We start from the raw sequence: 18,260 nt of genomic DNA, 5'->3' as shown, positions 1-18,260 counted from the left end.
AGTTTACAACTGCCTCTATGCATACAACTTGTCCTGTAAACATTGCAATCAATGCCAAAACCTCCTTGAGGGGCTGGGGGACTGGAAAGATTCACCTAATGAATTAAATTACTCCCTCACTTTTCTAAACACACCTTGCAACCCATTATTCAGATCTACAGCTCAGCCAAATACAGAATACTGAGCATCATGGACCTGTAAGTCACTTACAATAGACGAAACCATGCATGTTCTAACATGCATTCCAGAAACGGAAAGGGATCCTGGCCTGTTTATTCCAAACAGATCCTACCCAGAGCTGCCAGATTAGACTGTCTGAGCTCCTACATGGTTTTGATGCAGAACCACAGTTAAGAACCACTGTTGTTAGCTGTCGTCCAGTTGGCCTCTGACTCATGGCGAGCCCATGCACAACAGAACAAACTGCTGCCCAGACCCACGCCATCTCTATGACCAGCATGCGGATCAGACCATTGTGATCCACAGGGTTTTCAATGACTGATTTGCAGAAGTAGATTGCCAGGTCTTTCTTCCTAGTCCACCTTACTCTGGAAGCTTCATTCAAACCTGTTCGGCGTCACAGCAACACATAGGCCTCCACCGACAGACAAGTGGTAGCAGTACATGAGGTACACTGGGCAGAATTCGAACCCAGGTCTCCTGCATGGAAGGTGAGAAATCTTCCAGTGAACCACTTAAGAACTACTATTATAGAGAAAAGGAAAAGAAACAAGAATGACCGATTCAAGAAACTCTTATTCCCGGAACCCTCATAATTCGAATACAAGGTCTGCAGTAAGGAAGACTAACCCAGGTAATAAAAGTTTGCACTGTCTCTGCACACGTTTTAAACTAGATGCAAATCCTCGTTTCGCACCTTACTAGCTATATTATTTTGAGGCTGCCTCTTAGCCTCAGACTAAGTTTCCTCGGAAACAGTGCCAGTCACCTTGTTGACAGAATTAATCGAAAGACACACTTACTCAACGAAAACGTATTCAAATGTGCTGTGTACACACACAGTGCGTAAACATGGCAAAGTACAAACACTGCCCTTAAGGAACCAAAGTTAAATACGAGACAACACAGCACTGCCTTTTAAATCTTACTTGCTACAAGAATATTTGCCTATAAGAAAAATACCAGCTAAACTTTTTTTAAGTAACTTCTAAAAGAGTTGTGTGCTACCCAAAATATCTGCCTATATCTGCCTTAGAACTGACAAAAACTCTAAGGAGACGAGCAAAATTAGTGATTATATCAGTGTAGTTGTTTTAGAAAAAACAATCTATGATATAGTAGAAAGTAGGTCTAATCTCACTTTCCCAGACGGACCGTTAGGAGAAATATAACGTCTCTTGGAAATACTTCTCCAAGCAAAACCTTCCTACTCTGAAAAATTACATGGTTTCCTAAACATCATCGTCCCAATACTGTTCTCTCTTCAGATAAATTCCAAGCTAATTCATTCAATAAGTACTTATTGAACACCTGCTATTAAACAACACTGTGCTGGGTGCTGGAAACCCTGTGGGCACAGTGGTTAAGAGTTTGGCTCCTAACCAAAAGGTCAGCAGTTCAAATCCGGCACGTACTCCTTGGAAACCCTATGGGTCAGTTCTGCTCTGTCCTATAGGGTCTCTATGAGTTAGAATCAACTCGATGGCAATGGGGTCGGGTGCTGGGTACTAGAAACCTGATGAACAGTACAGATATATCCCTTGCACTAACAAAGCTGTGCTGCCCTGGTGGCACAGTGGTTAAGAGCTATGGCTGCTAACCAAAAAATAAGTCAGCAGTTTGAATCCATCAGCCACTCCTCAGAAACTCCATGCGGCAGTTCTACTCTGTCCTATAGGGTCACTATGAGTTGGAACTGACTCAATGGCAACGAGTTTGGTTTTTTTTTAGAACAAAGTGGTAGAAACGGACAATTGGGTGGTAAGGACCCGCACAGGGGAATGCAGGATGTGGCTGACCATCATCTAGGGCCTCCGTACGTGACACACAAAGTCAGGCAGGAATATCCATTACAGAAGAAGGAAAGGTTAGTAGTAAGTGCATGCTAATGATGCCTGATACTGCATGACTTTTTCAGGTAGCATCTTACCTACACAGGTAGGGCCCAGTCTCTCTCATCCCGCACTTGGGCAGGTAATTTCTGAATGGAAGTAGAGGACATGAGTATGTTATTAATCTCATTCCACTTCATCATGTCTGTTTCAGTCCAGCTTTCCAGCTTCTCAAGTGTTTGAAATTCTAATTCAGTCATGGATCAGCCCTCTCATCACATCCACTCATAGTCACAAATCTGATAAGCAGGTTTTCTAGGTTTTCAGCCAAGCTAATGAACACGTTAGCGTCGAGGCGTCGTCAAAGGCACTCTTCGGGAAAGGCCACTCCACCAACTCCCAATCCACAAACCGCTGTGTACACAAGGAGGCAGGCCTGTTGCCTGACTCAGGGAACCAGCTTTGGCTTTGCAATCAAATGCCAGCTCCATCACTTACGGGCTATGGCTTTGGGAAAGACGGCTTACTAGCTCTAAAACTCAGGTTTTCTCCCCTATAAAATGGAGGATAAAGAGAAATGGATTTCTGCAGACATGTATACCTCAAATAACACATGAAGGACCCAGCAAGGTTCTATAGGTACACGCTGGTGGTGGCGTTAGCTGCTGTGAAGTCATCGCTGACTCAAGGCAACCCCATTTACGACAGAACAAAGCTCTGCCCCATGGCTGTTGGCGTGTTTCAGTCCACTGGACAATGTTGCGTTTGATCCATAGGGTTTTCGTGGGCTAATTTTTGGAAGCGGAATGCCAGGCGTTTCTTCCTAGTGTTAGTGGGGAAGCTCTGCTGAAACCTGTCCACCATGGGTGACCCTGCTGGTATTTGAAATACTGGAGGCATAGCTTCCAGCATCATAGCAACAGACAAGTCACCACAGTACAACACACTGACAGATGGGTGATGGAGGTACATAGTAGGTACTCAAAAAATGTTAGTTTGTTCCCCCACCCGGACTCTGATTATAAAGGAGAACTGAGCTAAGAACCACCCTGCCCCCAAACACCCAACCTGTGAATAACTGGGCCTGCCAGGGAAGACCAAGAACTATTCCTGTGGCTGGTATCAGATGGCAGACAGACAGACTGGGGCAGAAGAGGACACACGGGGTGGAGGTCAGAAACACCCCTCTGTCGGTTGGCACTGGCACACTCTAGTTTTCCTTTGTACCATGAGCCACCTTCCCTCCTACTCAGCTAGAGCCAGCACATGACAAAGGCCTCTCCGACGCTCCATCATCTTCCTCATTTTCTTTCAGTTAATGCTGTACACTGCTTTTTGTGTAGTCAGAGTATGAGAGTTTAAGCAAAAAAGTTCCCCCAATCGTGTGTCATGTGCACAAGGTGACATGGGGGTGGGAAGAGGTAAGTCCAGTGAACTGGTCAATGGATATCAGGATTACGGTGTGGGGAGGTCCCACAGGGCAGTGCGAGGGTGGATGATCACAGTCTCATCCCAAAGGAGAAAGCTTCTAGACAATGGCTAGGGTCAGAAGGGAGGGTCCAAAGCAAGAAGTTATATTAACACTATAGATTTAAGGGACACAAATGTGAGTCCAACCTTATCCAGGTACCCTACCGAAACCAAGCCACACGACATCAACGAGAAGAAATGCTGACAGGCTCCAGGCTCTCAGCTTTCATCTCCATTTAGTAATCAGTTCAACAGTCTCTTCCCCAATTCTGCCTTTTTCTCCATTTAGAAAATGAGAACAACTGCCTGTCTCCAATGTTCTGGCATCTGTCCTCTTCCTCAAGGTCACTCAAAAAATACCAACAGTGATTCTGCCACCCACCTATAAATTCATAGCATTCATTGGAACCTCAAGCCTTCGAGTCAAAGTGGCACGGTGCTTTCCTACTCACTGTTGTCCCAACTTGGGCTTCCATTCCTTGTTAATCATATTTGTTCTGTTCTACCTTGAAGATTATTCTGTTTTATGGAAAAAAAAGGAAAATGAGGGGAACATAAACGTCAATGAAAATCAATACAAATGAAAGCTGCTCAGTCCTGCTCCCGCCTATTAGTCATATCAGACACCAATGTCCTGGGTTTTGGCCTACTATGAGCTACTCACACGTGCACACACCACTTCCATATTTCATCCCAATTTACATACTATCTTCCTTTTCTTCCAGCACTCAAGTTCAAAGTTCAGGAATTCTGTGCCTCCGAGTTTCACACACTGACGAGCAAAGGACACAGACCAGTAATAACGGGGACCATTTCCTGGGTGCCATAGACGATGTCAAGCGCTTTTCATGCGTTACCACATTTCCTCCTAACATCAGGATGAGGCTTCATTATCCCCATTTTGCAGAAGTCAGGTAACCCACCAGCACGGGTTCATGCCACCAGTAAGTTGTAAGCCGGGATTTGGAGACTGCTGACTTCATTCAGAGCCCTTGGCCTTGCCCCTGGGTATCCTGCCCCTGGTGCTAGTAGACCTAAGGGCAGCTAGAACTCACAGTGCGGTGCAGCAAGGCGGGAACTCAACCACTCCGTTAACCCTTTCTTTTCACTGAGCATTTGCTTAGGGGCAAGCTAGATCTCTGAAAAATACTGATGCAAATCGAGACTAAAACTGTACCAGATGAGCACAGGCCATGTTTTTGAGTGGCACAGATTCCCTTAATATCAAAGGTGAAATTACCAGAGAGAACTCTTCAAGGAATTCTTACATACTTTCCAAAATGTGCTTACCATCTTTTTACAAAATGTTAGGTCATTAACTATTTTCAACCAATTTCCTATCAGGCATCCTTCACCTGCCTCCTGCAGCCAAGAATGCAGGCAGGCAAAATCTAGGAGGGGAAGTCCAGATAAGGCGAACACAGCTTCCTTGATGGAAGAACTGTTTTGTTTTGTTTTTAATCTATAAATCAAAGTTCAGAAACCATAATGATGGATGAATTCAACTACATGAAGTTTTTTTATATAGCATAATACTCCATAGGTGAATTCAAAAAGACAAACAAAAACCTAGGAAAAAAAAAAAAGATACCTGCAATTCATGGAAGAGACAAAGCATTCACCTCCCTGATGCAGACAGGGCTCCCAAAAGTTGACTGGAAAAAAAAAGGGCTAGCAAGGGAAAAACTCTAGCTTTCAAACATAACGAAAGGAAGCAAGACTTCACTCATAATAAAATAAATGTAAACTAAAAGTACACTAAGATACCACCTCTGAACTATAGACTGTCAGAAATCAGAAAGTGTGGTAACAATAGCACTGTCCCATTGTTAATTTCGTGATTTCAAAAATTGTACCGCAGTTATTTAAGATGTTAACATTGGAGAAATCCAGACGAAGGGTATAGAAGAATTCTTTGTACTATTTTTGTAACATTTAATAAGTCTAAATTTATTTCAAAATGAAAACTTAAGGAATTGAAAAGTTATCAAAAAATTGTAAATATGATAAAACACTGTATCAGTGAGGCTGTGATGAAACAGGTACTCTTTAAGAGCTTGGCTGCTAACCCAAAGATCAGCAGTTCAAATCCACCAGCCGCTCTTTGGAAACCCTATGGGGCAGTTCTATAGGGTCGTTATAAGTCAGAATCAACACAATGGCAATGGGTTTGGTTTTGGTTTTTTAAGAGGTGTAAAGCACTAAGATTCAGCTATTAACCAAAAGGTTGGTGGTTCAAATCCACCCAGAGGCACCTTGAAAGAAAGGCCTGGCAATCTGCTTCCAAAAAATCATAGCCACAAAAACCCTATGGAGCAATTTTACTCTGCAACACGTGGGGCTGCCATGAGTCGGAACTGACTCAACAGCAACTGGTTTGGATTTTTGGTTTTATGGAGAACAATTTGGTAGTACATACCCAAACGAAAACAATCTAAATGCCTATCAACAGGTAAACACATCTACATACTGAAATAGGAGACCCTGGGTGATGTAAACATTTAATGTGCTTAGGTGCAAACTGAAAGGTTGGAGGTTTGAGTCCACCTAGAGACACCTCGGAAGAAAGGCCTGGTCTACTTCCAGAAAACCAGCCACTGAGCACCCTACGGAGCACAATTGCCACGAGTTGGAGCTGACTCAACATCGACTGGTTAGATGCTGAAATACTGTTTACATGTAAAACAGGAGGAAGCTATGTTCTATGCTCTAAATGATTTCAAGGTTACTTTTTTAAAAACTAAGATACATTTCACATACCATAAAATTCACCGTTTTAATTTATACAATTCATTGGTTGTGGGGAGAGGGGACTAGACACCTGTGGGTAGATCTCTTCATTTTTATAAGAAAAGAGGGAGAAAAGAGAAGAAAATAAATGATTGAGGTAACCTTGTGCTTAGATACATACAGAACCTTCTGACTGGTACACATGAGGAACTGCAGTCCCCGACTCTGACTGGTCAGGCCATCTGGGTGCCTGGGGCCCGAGGAGAACTTCCCTTGTTTTATGTTTTTGGCTGCTTGGGGTTTTTTTGTTTTTTAACTATGCATTAATCAAAAAAAAAAAAAAAAAAAACCCATTGCTTCACTCTTTCAAATATATTTTTTTCCTCAACAAACGAGTAAATAAAAGAAAATAAATCTTGCAACAGGCAAACATTCCTTTCACAGAATATTAAATCCTAAAGACACTAATGTTCAAAAACACATCTCCTGGAGGTAGGAGATAATTTAATATTGGCTCTGAAATAGATGGATTGAAACTGTAAATTAATGAAAATGTAGTTATAATTTGGTTCTCCTAGGAAATGAGCTGAATCAGATTAATACAGCTAGTCACCCTACAGTCAGACCTTACTTAAAATGATGAAATAGTTTAAAGAACTGCAGTTAGTGCCAGTAGCTTAAAAAAGTTACGAAACCATAAACTAATAAGTAGAGTGCACCCCAAATTACTAAAAGAGTTTTTCATTGCCAAAGTCATGAACTGGTTTTCTTTTCTAAAAACATCCTGTTCCTACCGGAAGGCAACAGCTGACAGGATTCCGCGATTTCAGGCGCTTTGTTTTAACTGATTATGGTAACGAAAGACTTTGCATCTGCTCGCTAAGCAAAGCTGAGGCAAAATCATAATGAATCCCATTCTTGGTTAGGAGTCGCTGCAAATCCAATTACTTATTACTTCACTGTTATTACAGTCCTCTCCCACGGGGCCTTACAGGAAACCCAACAAGACGAAGATGTACACCATTCTCCATCAATCCTGAAGCCCTAGTAAAACTCCGCCGTGAGTGCTGGCTGCTCTAGGTGAAGCATACAGTATTTTAAGGACTTCCCTCTTTTCCCTCTTGCTGCTTTTCTTCCTCAGGAAGACAAGGAAGCCGGTTATGCCCTCACATTGCAGAATACAAAGCCGGATACGAACTGCACTGCTGCTTGCCTCCTTGTGCCCTAAAGCTTGTGAGTTCAACACTCACAACACAAATATCTCAAGCTGTTGTTTTTTTTCTGTGCAGAAAAGACAAGACAGCCAAGGCTTCAGGACCCCACTCCCTCTAAAACTAGCATTTAAGACTGAAATAGGGGTGAGTGCTTTCCAAGATCCTGGATTCTGCAAAAGAGAAAGGCTAAAAAATCAAATGCCAGCTTCTTTTGGGGGGCAAGGGTGTGAGAGGGACAGTAAAAGGAAAAGATTGGTGGTAAAAGATGTGAATCACAGGTCCAGAGAGGAGGGTAAAGTTTTACATCATAGGGGCATAAGGTTAAAACCAAAAGGGGGTTTTGATGACTAAATCTATTTCTGAAAGACTACTCTTGTAACCACTATCATAACCCACTTTTCACCCCAAATAGTGGCATTTACCCAAGCACAAAAGTGCTGAAGCTTATGAATAAAATGTTTAATCAAATTTGTTCTATAAAAACTACTCCTAAAAGGGCTGACAAACCTCTCAACTGTTACTGTGTATGTCTATAACTAGTCTAATTACGTACACATTTCCTTTCCACAAAATCACATTTGTATTATGTTTACGGTGTCAAAAAGAAATGCTGACCAAGTTTTTTCTAATTCTTTCAATTCACCTGATAGACATGTAGGGCAAGACAGGAAATAAATAAGGAAAAAAGAGCAGTGATGTCAGGAATTTCTGGAATAACACAAAATATTTGGAACCTCTCCATTACTAAGGGCAACAGGAAACTGAAATCTGAAGCCATAAACTCACAACATTAGATTGGACGTTGTCCACCTTGAGGACCTGCTTTTTACGCCACATGCTTCTGTTTCCAGACCCTTCTCGGCAAATGGACCAAGTGTAAGTAACAAGGTACAACTCGGACACCCCATCAGGCTCCCTCTGTAAGAAAAGGAGCCCTCCCACCTTTCATCCTTATCACATTATACATGCAACCCTTAAAACTGCAATGAAGCTAAATTATTCACTCCTCTTTTTAGCTGCAACAGGATTTCAGAGGATACAGATAGGAGGCAATAGAAAAAGCAAGCGCAGAGACAAAAATTGACACTAGCCACCAGACTTCCCCTTATGCCATCAATGACAAAATAACGGCATCACAGCAGCAAAGCTATCAACCTTCCCAACTGTTACCTAAACTCTAAATTCACATGTGCCTTTGGCATGATGATTTCTCATAAACGGATAATATTTTCAAACCAACTATGAAAACATAATGCTTCCAGTTCTTCACAATTTCAACTGCAAATACTTTAAACCACGTAGATGGTAGTCTGTGTCTACGCACCTAACAAGAAATCCTGTTTTCCCGAGATCTGTAAGAAAGCGGAATTTACTTTCCAGCAAATACTTAGTTGTACACGATTTATCCCAGAGTAAACTCCAATAGCGGTGTCCAGTGCTGCACTACTCTTCCCTTTCTCCAAGTCTGGTGAATCATACACCAGTGATGTTCTACTGACTTTTCATTTTAAATGACTGATGTTCTCCTCAAGTCCTAGGTATAAAATAACTAGTTTTATTGAAAAAGAAGAGGAAGAGGGAAGAAAGGAGGGAGGGAGGGGGCTAAAGGGAGAAAACACAAGCTCTCATATGCCTGGTTGAACCTGAGCAGGGTTTCTCATCAGTGGTACACGTATTGACATTCTGGGCCAGATAATTCTTTGTTGTGGGGCCACTCCAGGCATTGTAGGATGCAACCAGACACTGCCAAATGTCCCCTGGGGGACGAAATCATCATAGGTTGAGCACCACTAAACTGGAATACATACAAATTAGATCAAGGGGTATTTCGTTTTTGCTTTTGTTTTTTTAACAGCAAAAATAAAGGATATTCATGTACTTCTAACTATTCTAGAATATGATTAAAATATTTGGTGGTAGTTGCTATAATTTCTCCTCCCAAAATAACAGAACAAATCCAAACCCAAAAAACCCACTGTCGTCGAGTTGATTCCAACTCATAGCGACCCTATAGAAAGAGTAGAACTGCCCCATAGGGTTTCCAAGGAGGGGCTGGTGAATTCTAACTGTCGACGTTTTTGGTTAGCAGCCGCGCTCTTAACCACTGCACCACCACGGCTCCAACCAAACAGGCACGTTAAATGTAACTTATTTCATGATTAACTAAGTTACAGCATGCTACATAATTAGAATACAACCTTTAAACTCTAGCTTAATAAAACTATACTCATCTATACTGGTTGGAGAAAGTGTGCAGAGTAGGTTATTCTTTAAGCAGAAATTTTAAAACTAAGTATATAAATGTATGTATATATGTATTTGCCTACATTAAAAAAATAAATAAAAGGGGGAAGGAGAAAAGACAAAAATCCTTTAAAGCACAGTGATCTAAAGGGGTAGGGAGAGAACAGGGTAGAGGGGACAGACATACAATGTGGGCTTCTCTAAGTACACCAGGTTTTACAGGCTTGGCACTGGAACCAGGTAAATGGTTTATGTAATTATAAAATAACATGAATGTTTTTAAAAGTACTAAAAATTAAAAGCAGAATGAAACAAACAAGCCAACTATATACTGAGCTGGTAGCATAAACACAGAGATGGATGATTCCAAAAGACTTTGAATCATAATAATTAGTTCTTCCCTAGTGGGATAAGCCCTAAGGGGAAAAAAAAAATCTGCAATTATTTTCATTACTTATACCGTTAGTAATAATATTGGTAGTTATTCAAAACTAACATTCATATGTGCTATGTATCAAGCAAATAAGTAATTACGTTAATGTTCGTGGGCCAAGATTTTCAACACAAGAGATACAATACAAAAATCAAAGAAACAAAAAATCTTGTAATCCTAATTTTGAATTCAAAATATCAGTATGAATTTGATATGGTAAAAAAGAGAAAGCAACACCCCCCCCCAAAAAGGGGGAGTTTGTCAACTGATAACCTACCCAGAGGTACTGTAGAAGAAAAGAACTGGTGATCCCTTCTATTAAGATTACAGCCAAGAAAATGCTATGCAGCAGTTCTGCTCTTGTTATAGATTGAATTGTCCCCCAGAAATAGGTACTGTGAATCCTAGCCTCTATGCCTGTGGTCATAATCCCATTTGGGAATGGGTTGTCTCTGTTACACTAGTAAGACAGGATTACTTTACGGTGTATCTTAGATCAATCTCTTTTGAGATACAAAAGAGATTAGACAAATAAGCAAAAGAAGCAGAGACAGGGGAAGGGAGATGCCAAGCCACATAAAGATCACCTAGAGTAGAAGCTCAGAGATAAGTTCCTTCTTTCAGAGTCGACAGAGAGAGAAAGCCTACCCCTAGAGCCAGTGCCCTGAATTCAGACTTCCAGCCTCCTAAACTGTGAGAAAATAAATTTGTTTGTTAAAGCCTGGCCATGTGTGGCTTTTCTGTTATAGCAGCACCAGATACCTAAGACAGAATTTGATACCCAGAGGTAGAAGTCCTGCTCTAACAAATACCTAAAATGTGGAAGTAGTTTTAGGATTAGGTAATGTGTAGAGGCTGAACGAATTTGGGTTTTTTGTTTTTCTAATAGTAAAAGGCTAGACTGCCTTGAACAGGCTGTTGGTAGAATTATGGACATAGAACGCAGTTCCAGCAAGGGCTCGGGAGCAAGGGAGGAGAGCTATAGAGAAAGTATCATTTTAGAGAATACATATGGCACCAGCAACACAGTATTGCTACAAATGTGGATGTTAAATGTGCTTCTAGTGAGGCTTTAAAAGAATGATGAACATATTACTGGACAATAAGGAAGGGCCATGCTTTTTGTGCAGTAGCAGAGAACCTGTCTGAATTATGTTTAAATGTTTGGTGGAAGGTAGAACTTGTAAGTGATGAACTTGGATATTTGGTTGAGGAGATTTCTAAGCAAGACCTTCAAGGGGCCATGTGGTTTCTCCTTGCTGCTTATAACAAAAGGCAAGAGAAAAGAGATGGACTTAAAAACGAACTGTGCGAACTGAAAACGAAGCTTAAAAATTTAGAAAATTCTGTTATACAAGCTAAGGACACACGTCCTAGAATTTTCACCAAGGATGTGACTACACAATCTTTTGTTAAAGAGATTAAGCCTGTGGCTGATGGATCTAACCAACTGCCACAGCAGAAAACCCATCAGCTTTGACTGAAGGGGACAGAGAACGAACAAAAGGAAAAGAACACTGTTTGCCTATTGGAACTGTACAGGCAGGAAACAGTCCAAAGAAGCTATATCTGTTGCCCTCCAAGGAAAGAAAAGGGCCACCCCTGGAGCAGCTCAGAGATCAGAACTGTTGGAAGGAGCACGGGACGGAGGGCTCCCTCGGTTTCAAAGAGTAAAGCCATGGCCTCCTAAGTTTCTAAGAGTCAGATCTTTACCAAGTTAGTTCTGGAGTGTGGGGCTGCACTTGATAAGTACACCAGGGGGATGGGGCTGCTACCCAAGCCTGAGGAGGCAGGGCTGCCATGCCCAAGGGGCAAAAGAATGGGGCCGAGGGGGTGGGATAGCCACTCAGATGGACTAGGAGAATGGGGCATCCAAAGCCAAGGGAGCAGTGTTGCCATCCCAGTGGGCCTGGAAAGTGGGTCTGAAGCCCAGGGTCAAGAGGCCTCCACCCAGAATCCACAAGGTATGACCAACACCCAGAGTCTGGAGGGTGGGGCCATAGCCCAGCTGGTCTCAGAGAACAGAGGATTATTTGCAAGCCTTGAGAGTTTACGTAATTTGTTCCTCTGGGTTCTGGACTTCCTTGCTGCCTGTTATCCCTCCTTTCCTTCCAATTTCTCCCATTTGTTACAGGAGAACATATTGTACCTGTTTCCACCACTGTACTTTGGAAACAGATAACCTGTATTCCAGATTTCACAAGTTCACAGATGAATAGGAATTTTGTCCCAGGATGGAATACCCCTAAAGTCTCTCCTATATTTGATTTAAATGATTCAGAAGATGAGATTTTGGACTTGAAGTTGATTTAATAAGACTTTCGGGACAACAGGATGGGGTGAATGTGTTTTGCATGTGGCAAGGACATGAATTTTGGGGGGCCAAAGGGTAGATTGTTATGGATTGAATCGTACCCCCCAAAAATGTGCTGTAAATCCTAGTCCCCATGCTGGTGGTTAAAGCCCTGGTGGCACTGTGGTTAAGAGCTCAGGTGGCTAACCAAAGGGTCATTAGTTCAAATCCACCAGCTACTCCTTGGAAACCCTATGGGACAGTCTTACTCTGTCCTACAGGGTTGCTATAAATTGAAATCCACTTGATGGCAGGTGGTTTGGTTTTTTGGTTTTATGTCTGTGGTTATAATCCCATTTGGGAATGGGTTGTCTTTGTTATGTTAATGAGACAAGACTAGTGTAGTGTGTGTCTTCAATGAATTTCTTCTGAGATATAAAAAAGATTAGATGAGAAAGCGAGAAAAGCAGAGATGACAGAAGAGATATGCCAAGCCATATGAAGACTGCCCGTGAGCAGAAGCTCAAAGAGGCAAAGCCCGTCTTCCAGAGCTGAGAGGGAGAGAGAAAGCCTTTCCCTAGAGCCAGCACCCTAAATTAGGACATCTAACCTCCTAAACTGTGAGAAAATAATTTTCTGTTAAAGCCCACCCACCTGTGGTATTTGTTATAGCAGCACTAGATAACAAAGACAACTCTGTAACACATGGGGTCATCCTGAATCAGAATTGACTTGACAACACCACTACCCAACTGTTAATTCCATTTCCTACTAAAAGGAACCAAGGATCTTGGAAGAAACGCTAATTCCAGGTCTCAGGTAGGAACCGTCTGAGAAAAGCCTGGAGCACCACATCCTCCTTGCCTGCTGGCATGACATCAATGACTGCAGGCGATGTGGCAAAAGAACAAAGAAGGCAGCTCCAAGCGGCTGTGTCATTTCCACATTGACAGAACTACGGAGACTCCTCCTAACTCACAGGCCGCAAGGAGAATGCATCATCAGTTTCCCAAAATTATAAAAATGAAAGCGTGCACCAAGCACTTACTTACAGAGACCACGACAATCACTTCTATTATTCAGTGTGGCAATTGGAAATGCTCATTAGTCTAGAGACATTTACCATATAAAACAGGTCAACACATCAGGGTACTATATAAACATATAATAAACTACGCTGAAATACAAGTTAAGAACAAGGACATCCCTGGCCCAGTAAGCAAAGATAAAACTGCTGGAACTCTCTGGCTGGTGAAGACTGTAAGGACAGGTGATGGGTGAATTCACTAATTTATTAAGTACCCATATACCATATCTCCACCACTCGCCTGTCAGTTTGGTACCATGGTGGCGGCTTGGTACCATGGTGGCTTGCATTTGTTATGATTTAGAAGCTATGTCACCAGTATCTCAAACACCAGTAGGGTCACCCATAGTAGGCAGGTTTCAGCAGAGCTTCCAGACAAAGACAGACTAGGAAGAAATACCTGGCCATCTATTTCCGAAAATCAGCCAGTGAAAACCCTATGGAGCACAACAGTCTGATCCTTAACTAATCATGGGGATGACACAGGATTGAACAACATTTAGTTCTGTTGTGCATGGGGTCACCATGAGTCGGAGAAGATGCAACAGCGACTAACAACAATATACCATGTATACTCCTGACCGTGAACACACCCAACAGTCCTCCTTCCGAAATTCACTGAGGCTTAATTCATACCAGTTCACTATTCTTCTGGGGTGAGGGCAAAGAAATGACAGTCCATGAGGTTAAAGAGGTAAAAAATGACAAATTTCTTATCAGCGTGGCCATAATTTACTGCACTTCCTCAGCCTTCTCTAGATGAAATCAACGTTTTCTTACAAATAATGAGAATTTAAATCCTGAAAGGAAGGATTAAATCTCTCCTGCTCTAACCCCTTCTTTAACAAATGAGATAATTAAAGCCCAGAATGGCTGAGCCCCAGGTCACAGGGGCTTTACTTTGTCTGAAGGTGCTGAGAACAACCCTGCACTCTTAGTTACGCTCCTCACAGGTCACCTCCAGACCCCCGTAGTTTCCTGCACCTGAATCAATAACACCAAAGTCGTATTGCCCAATTCCTGCCAAATTCTAATAACAACAGCACTATCCCTAAAGGTTTGTATTTGTGTGTTGATGTCAAAACGGATGACTGTCAGGGCTCTGGCTAAGTTCCTGCTAACCCTGTGGGCCAGGGGCCCTGCTGGCTGACTAGGGCATGGGCTGGCTGACCAGACCCTGCCTTGGGCTTCACAGCGGACAACTTCAAGGTCAAAGTGACAGAACCGAATGCTCCGCCCACACCTTGCCTGCACGCATCGGTTTAAAAATGTTCCTCCGGCGACAAGAGACCCACCACCTGCCAACCCCAACTTGTGGCGACCCCGTGTGTGTCAGAGTAGAGCTGTGTTCCATAGGGTTTTCAAATGGCTAATTTTGCACAAATAAATCTCCAGGCCTTTCTTCAGAATCACCTCTGGGGGGACTCAAACCTCTAACCTTTCAGCTAGCAGCTGAACACGTTAACTATTTGTTCCAACGCAGGGGACCCCCAGACTCACCTCTATGCCCCAATAAAGACAAGCTCCACCTATTTATGCTTCTCCCTAAGGTCTGCTAAGAAATGCAGGCAAGAGACTAGGAACTCAAAGAGCCCTCCCCGCTGATGGGAGCACTTACGTTCACCCGAGAGTGAGGACAAATTGAGGAGCAATACGGTATCAAGTGGTGAGACACTTTAAGCAGCACCACCTGGCCTGGCACACTTCTCAAGGGGCCAGTTCTGCCCTCGAAATGTGGACTCGAGCCACGGCTGCCCTGGGTGGCTGGAGTCAAAAGAAGGGGCCGGCAGAAGTTGGCCGTGTTCCCAGGCTGCCGAGAGATCCCCTTACCACGCAGTTAGAGAGGCCCTGGCATACCAGCCCACACAGTACCCAGGCAGGATAACATTACCCGTCCTCACGGCCTGGCCACCTGCTCGGCCTACAGTACTGAGAAGCACAGAGCCCAACAACATTTACCACTTTCAGTCAACAATGCAAGATCCACTAATCATAGGTGGTAAACAATTATGCAAGCTGCAGGAAGTAAAGAAATGAGATAGTCTATAATTTTAATCTGATCAACTAAATTCTAAGGACAAGAGCACTATGTCTAAATGGTTTACCCTAAATGTCTAAATATTCTAGTCTATTCATGGGCTATGATGAAGAAGAAATGGTTTATTGTATTTTTAGCTCACAAATCAACTTTTAATTCTTCCCTTTCTACAAACAGAAGATAACATTTCACATACAGCAGCAATAAAAATTAAGATGTTTTGAAGCGAAGCCAATTCTGCGTCTTTGGATTCGATGTTGAATAGAGTACACTGTTACACACTGATTCACACACTCCTCTTACAAGTAGTTAATGAAGGAAAAACTCAACACATACGTGTGGAAATTTAGGTAACTAACTACTGGCGTCAAATCTGTTTTTCATTATCAGACGGCTAGAGCAGTGGTTCTCAAAGCCGGTCGCTTAAGCAGTAAATTCTCAAGCCCCCACCTCAGACTATTAAAGCAGATACCACGGGTCCGGGTCCGGGTAGCACCCTGGCTCGAGTTTGAGAACCAGTGGGCTACATCCTCACAAGCAGATCCAGATGGGTACTAGATGCTTTAAAATGTGTTCCTTGGACAGGTTTTCTCGCCCAGGTTAGGGCATCAGATGTTCAGATGTTATCTAACAGGTGAACCATTTATCAGAAAGACTCAGGAAAGCATTTCTTCAAATGGAACAAACTCTATTTTCTGGATCAAAAGAAACAGGCTAATGTTTTCTCTCATTAAAAAAAAAAAAAAAACAACTAGTAAGCACCTGGGTTCAAGTGCGTGTGTGACTATAACCTTGGCCTAGTCATCCCCTTAACTACAGACCCAGTGTCCCAGTCAATGAGCTAGGGAAGGTGAGTGGGACACAGCTGGAGGCTGCTCCCAGCTCCTGCACTGGAGCAATCTGAGTACAAGTGCTGTTCCAATACCAAAGCTGTGAGTGTGGGAGGGAGGGGGGAAGAGAACTGTGCATGAAATAGAACGATCATTGTCATAATATTTTAAATAATAATTTATATCAATTTATAATTTCTAAAAAGATGAATGCAATTAAAGTATTTTTAAAAACTCAGAAACAGAGTCCATTGCTTCGACTACAGTCTGCATCTGCCAAACGCACAAAAGAATTAATAAAGATGACTTTTGTTTTAAAGCACAGAGTATTGAAATGCAATGGGTCTATAATTAAGCAAATTAAGAATAAAGAAAAGGAGAGAAAATAGGAGGAAAGGACGCATTCTGTAGGCAAAGGATGGTAAATGAACACAAGTACAAATAGAAAATCTTTGGAGAAAGGACCTTGAAGTTTACTAAGCTCTGCATTGGTCAGCATAAGATTCTTATACTACCAATATCAAACCAAACCAGTTGTGGTCAGTCGATTCCGACTTACAGCTACCCTACAGGACAGAGCAGAACTGCCCCATAGAACAAAGAATTTCCAAGAAGTGGCTGGTAGATTCCAACTACTGACCTTTTGGTTAGCAGCTGAGCTCTTAACCACTGTGCCACCAGGACTCCATTACCAACATATGACTATAATACATAGTAACTCCATGTGACTATACTAAAAAAAACTAGTGACTGTATATATAAAAAAAATACATATATATATAAACCCACTGCTCCATCAAGTCAATTCTGACTCACAGCGACCCTATACGACAGAGTAGAACCACCCCATAGGGTTTCCAAGGAGTGGCTGATGGATTTGAACTGCCAACTTTTGGTTAGCAGCCAACCTCTTAACCATTTCATCACCAGAGCTCCATACATATACATGTGAGCACGCATGCGTGTGTATGTATACGTATATGCGTGTGTATATGTGTATGTATATACATATATATGTATGAATATTACTTGGCAAGAAAAGATGAAGAAAATAAGAGTAGTTTCAGAATATCTATCCCTGCTAATAAGAAAAGCTAATCTGGATAAAATATAAGCATGTAGACCTGAGAAAATTTTCTTGTAGGCATAGATTTAAAAAAGCTAAAAGGGGTTAAGAGCAAACAGAAAAACTTTCCTTTTAATTTGCTTTTAAGTAATGCCTTTACCCCACCAGAGTACTTGATGCTTCCACAAAAGGGTGTAGGTGTTTTTAGGGCACAAAAATCCTTTTAAACAACGACAGCAACAGTAGCTAGGTTTTCTGACTCTTCATTTCATACCACTAATTAGAAACACTCAGTTAATTTAGAATCAGTCTCCTTACGCCCAACTCCCAAAATTCAAATAAATAAGAGTCCTTGGAAACCCTGTGGGGCAGTTCTACTCTGTCCTGTAGGGTCGCTATGAGTCAGAATTGACTCGATGGCAATGGGTTTAAAAGTAAAAAAGTGCAAGGAACGTCAGAATTTAGAAACTTATTTCAAAGGTTAACACCTCCACTTTTGCATCCTGGTACAAGTAGAGTCCAATATATGAGGGACCGTGCCCCAAATATTATCTGTAATTGGTCATGGCATGTGGGGCTGGGGCGGGGCCAGGAGGCAGAGCAGCAGGAAACCCCTGAGTCATTGAGTCATCCCCGCAGGTGCAGGATCTGTAACAGAGAGGAATCTGCATTGACTTCTCCTTACGAAAGTCTTACGCGAGGAGTCTGAGTTCATCTTAACGATGTGGGAATGGGTCAATATTAAAACAAAAGAGCAGTGGCTTTAATCTTCCCATCATACCAGCAGAAGGAAGGAGAGGAGGGCCCGGCTGCCTTGCATAAAGGACTGTGGCCAAAGAGGGA

The 18,260-nt window shown here is 42.3% G+C and overlaps 1 protein-coding gene across 5 annotated transcripts in view; it reads right to left on the bottom strand.

Annotated features, from left to right (window-relative positions):
- The window catches only part of NCK2 (NCK adaptor protein 2), a 176,197-nt gene that overhangs the window by 103,647 nt on the left and 54,290 nt on the right, over window positions 1–18,260 (bottom strand). For 2 of the 5 annotated variants that reach the window (XM_064268582.1, XM_064268583.1), the window contains exon 1: window positions 3,865–6,536. The exons of 2 other annotated variants lie outside the window; for them this stretch is intronic. The gene's annotated coding sequence lies outside the window, so the exon portion shown is untranslated. Of the gene's footprint in view, window positions 1–3,864; window positions 6,537–18,260 lie in introns of those variants that run through there. One more of the 5 variants, XM_023552620.2, reaches the window with a different exon arrangement.

This window comes from Loxodonta africana, chromosome 15 (genome assembly GCF_030014295.1).
Source record: "Loxodonta africana isolate mLoxAfr1 chromosome 15, mLoxAfr1.hap2, whole genome shotgun sequence".
In the NCBI taxonomy this organism is placed as follows: Eukaryota; Metazoa; Chordata; class Mammalia; order Proboscidea; family Elephantidae; genus Loxodonta; species Loxodonta africana.
This window is presented reverse-complemented; position numbering and strand designations above follow the sequence as displayed.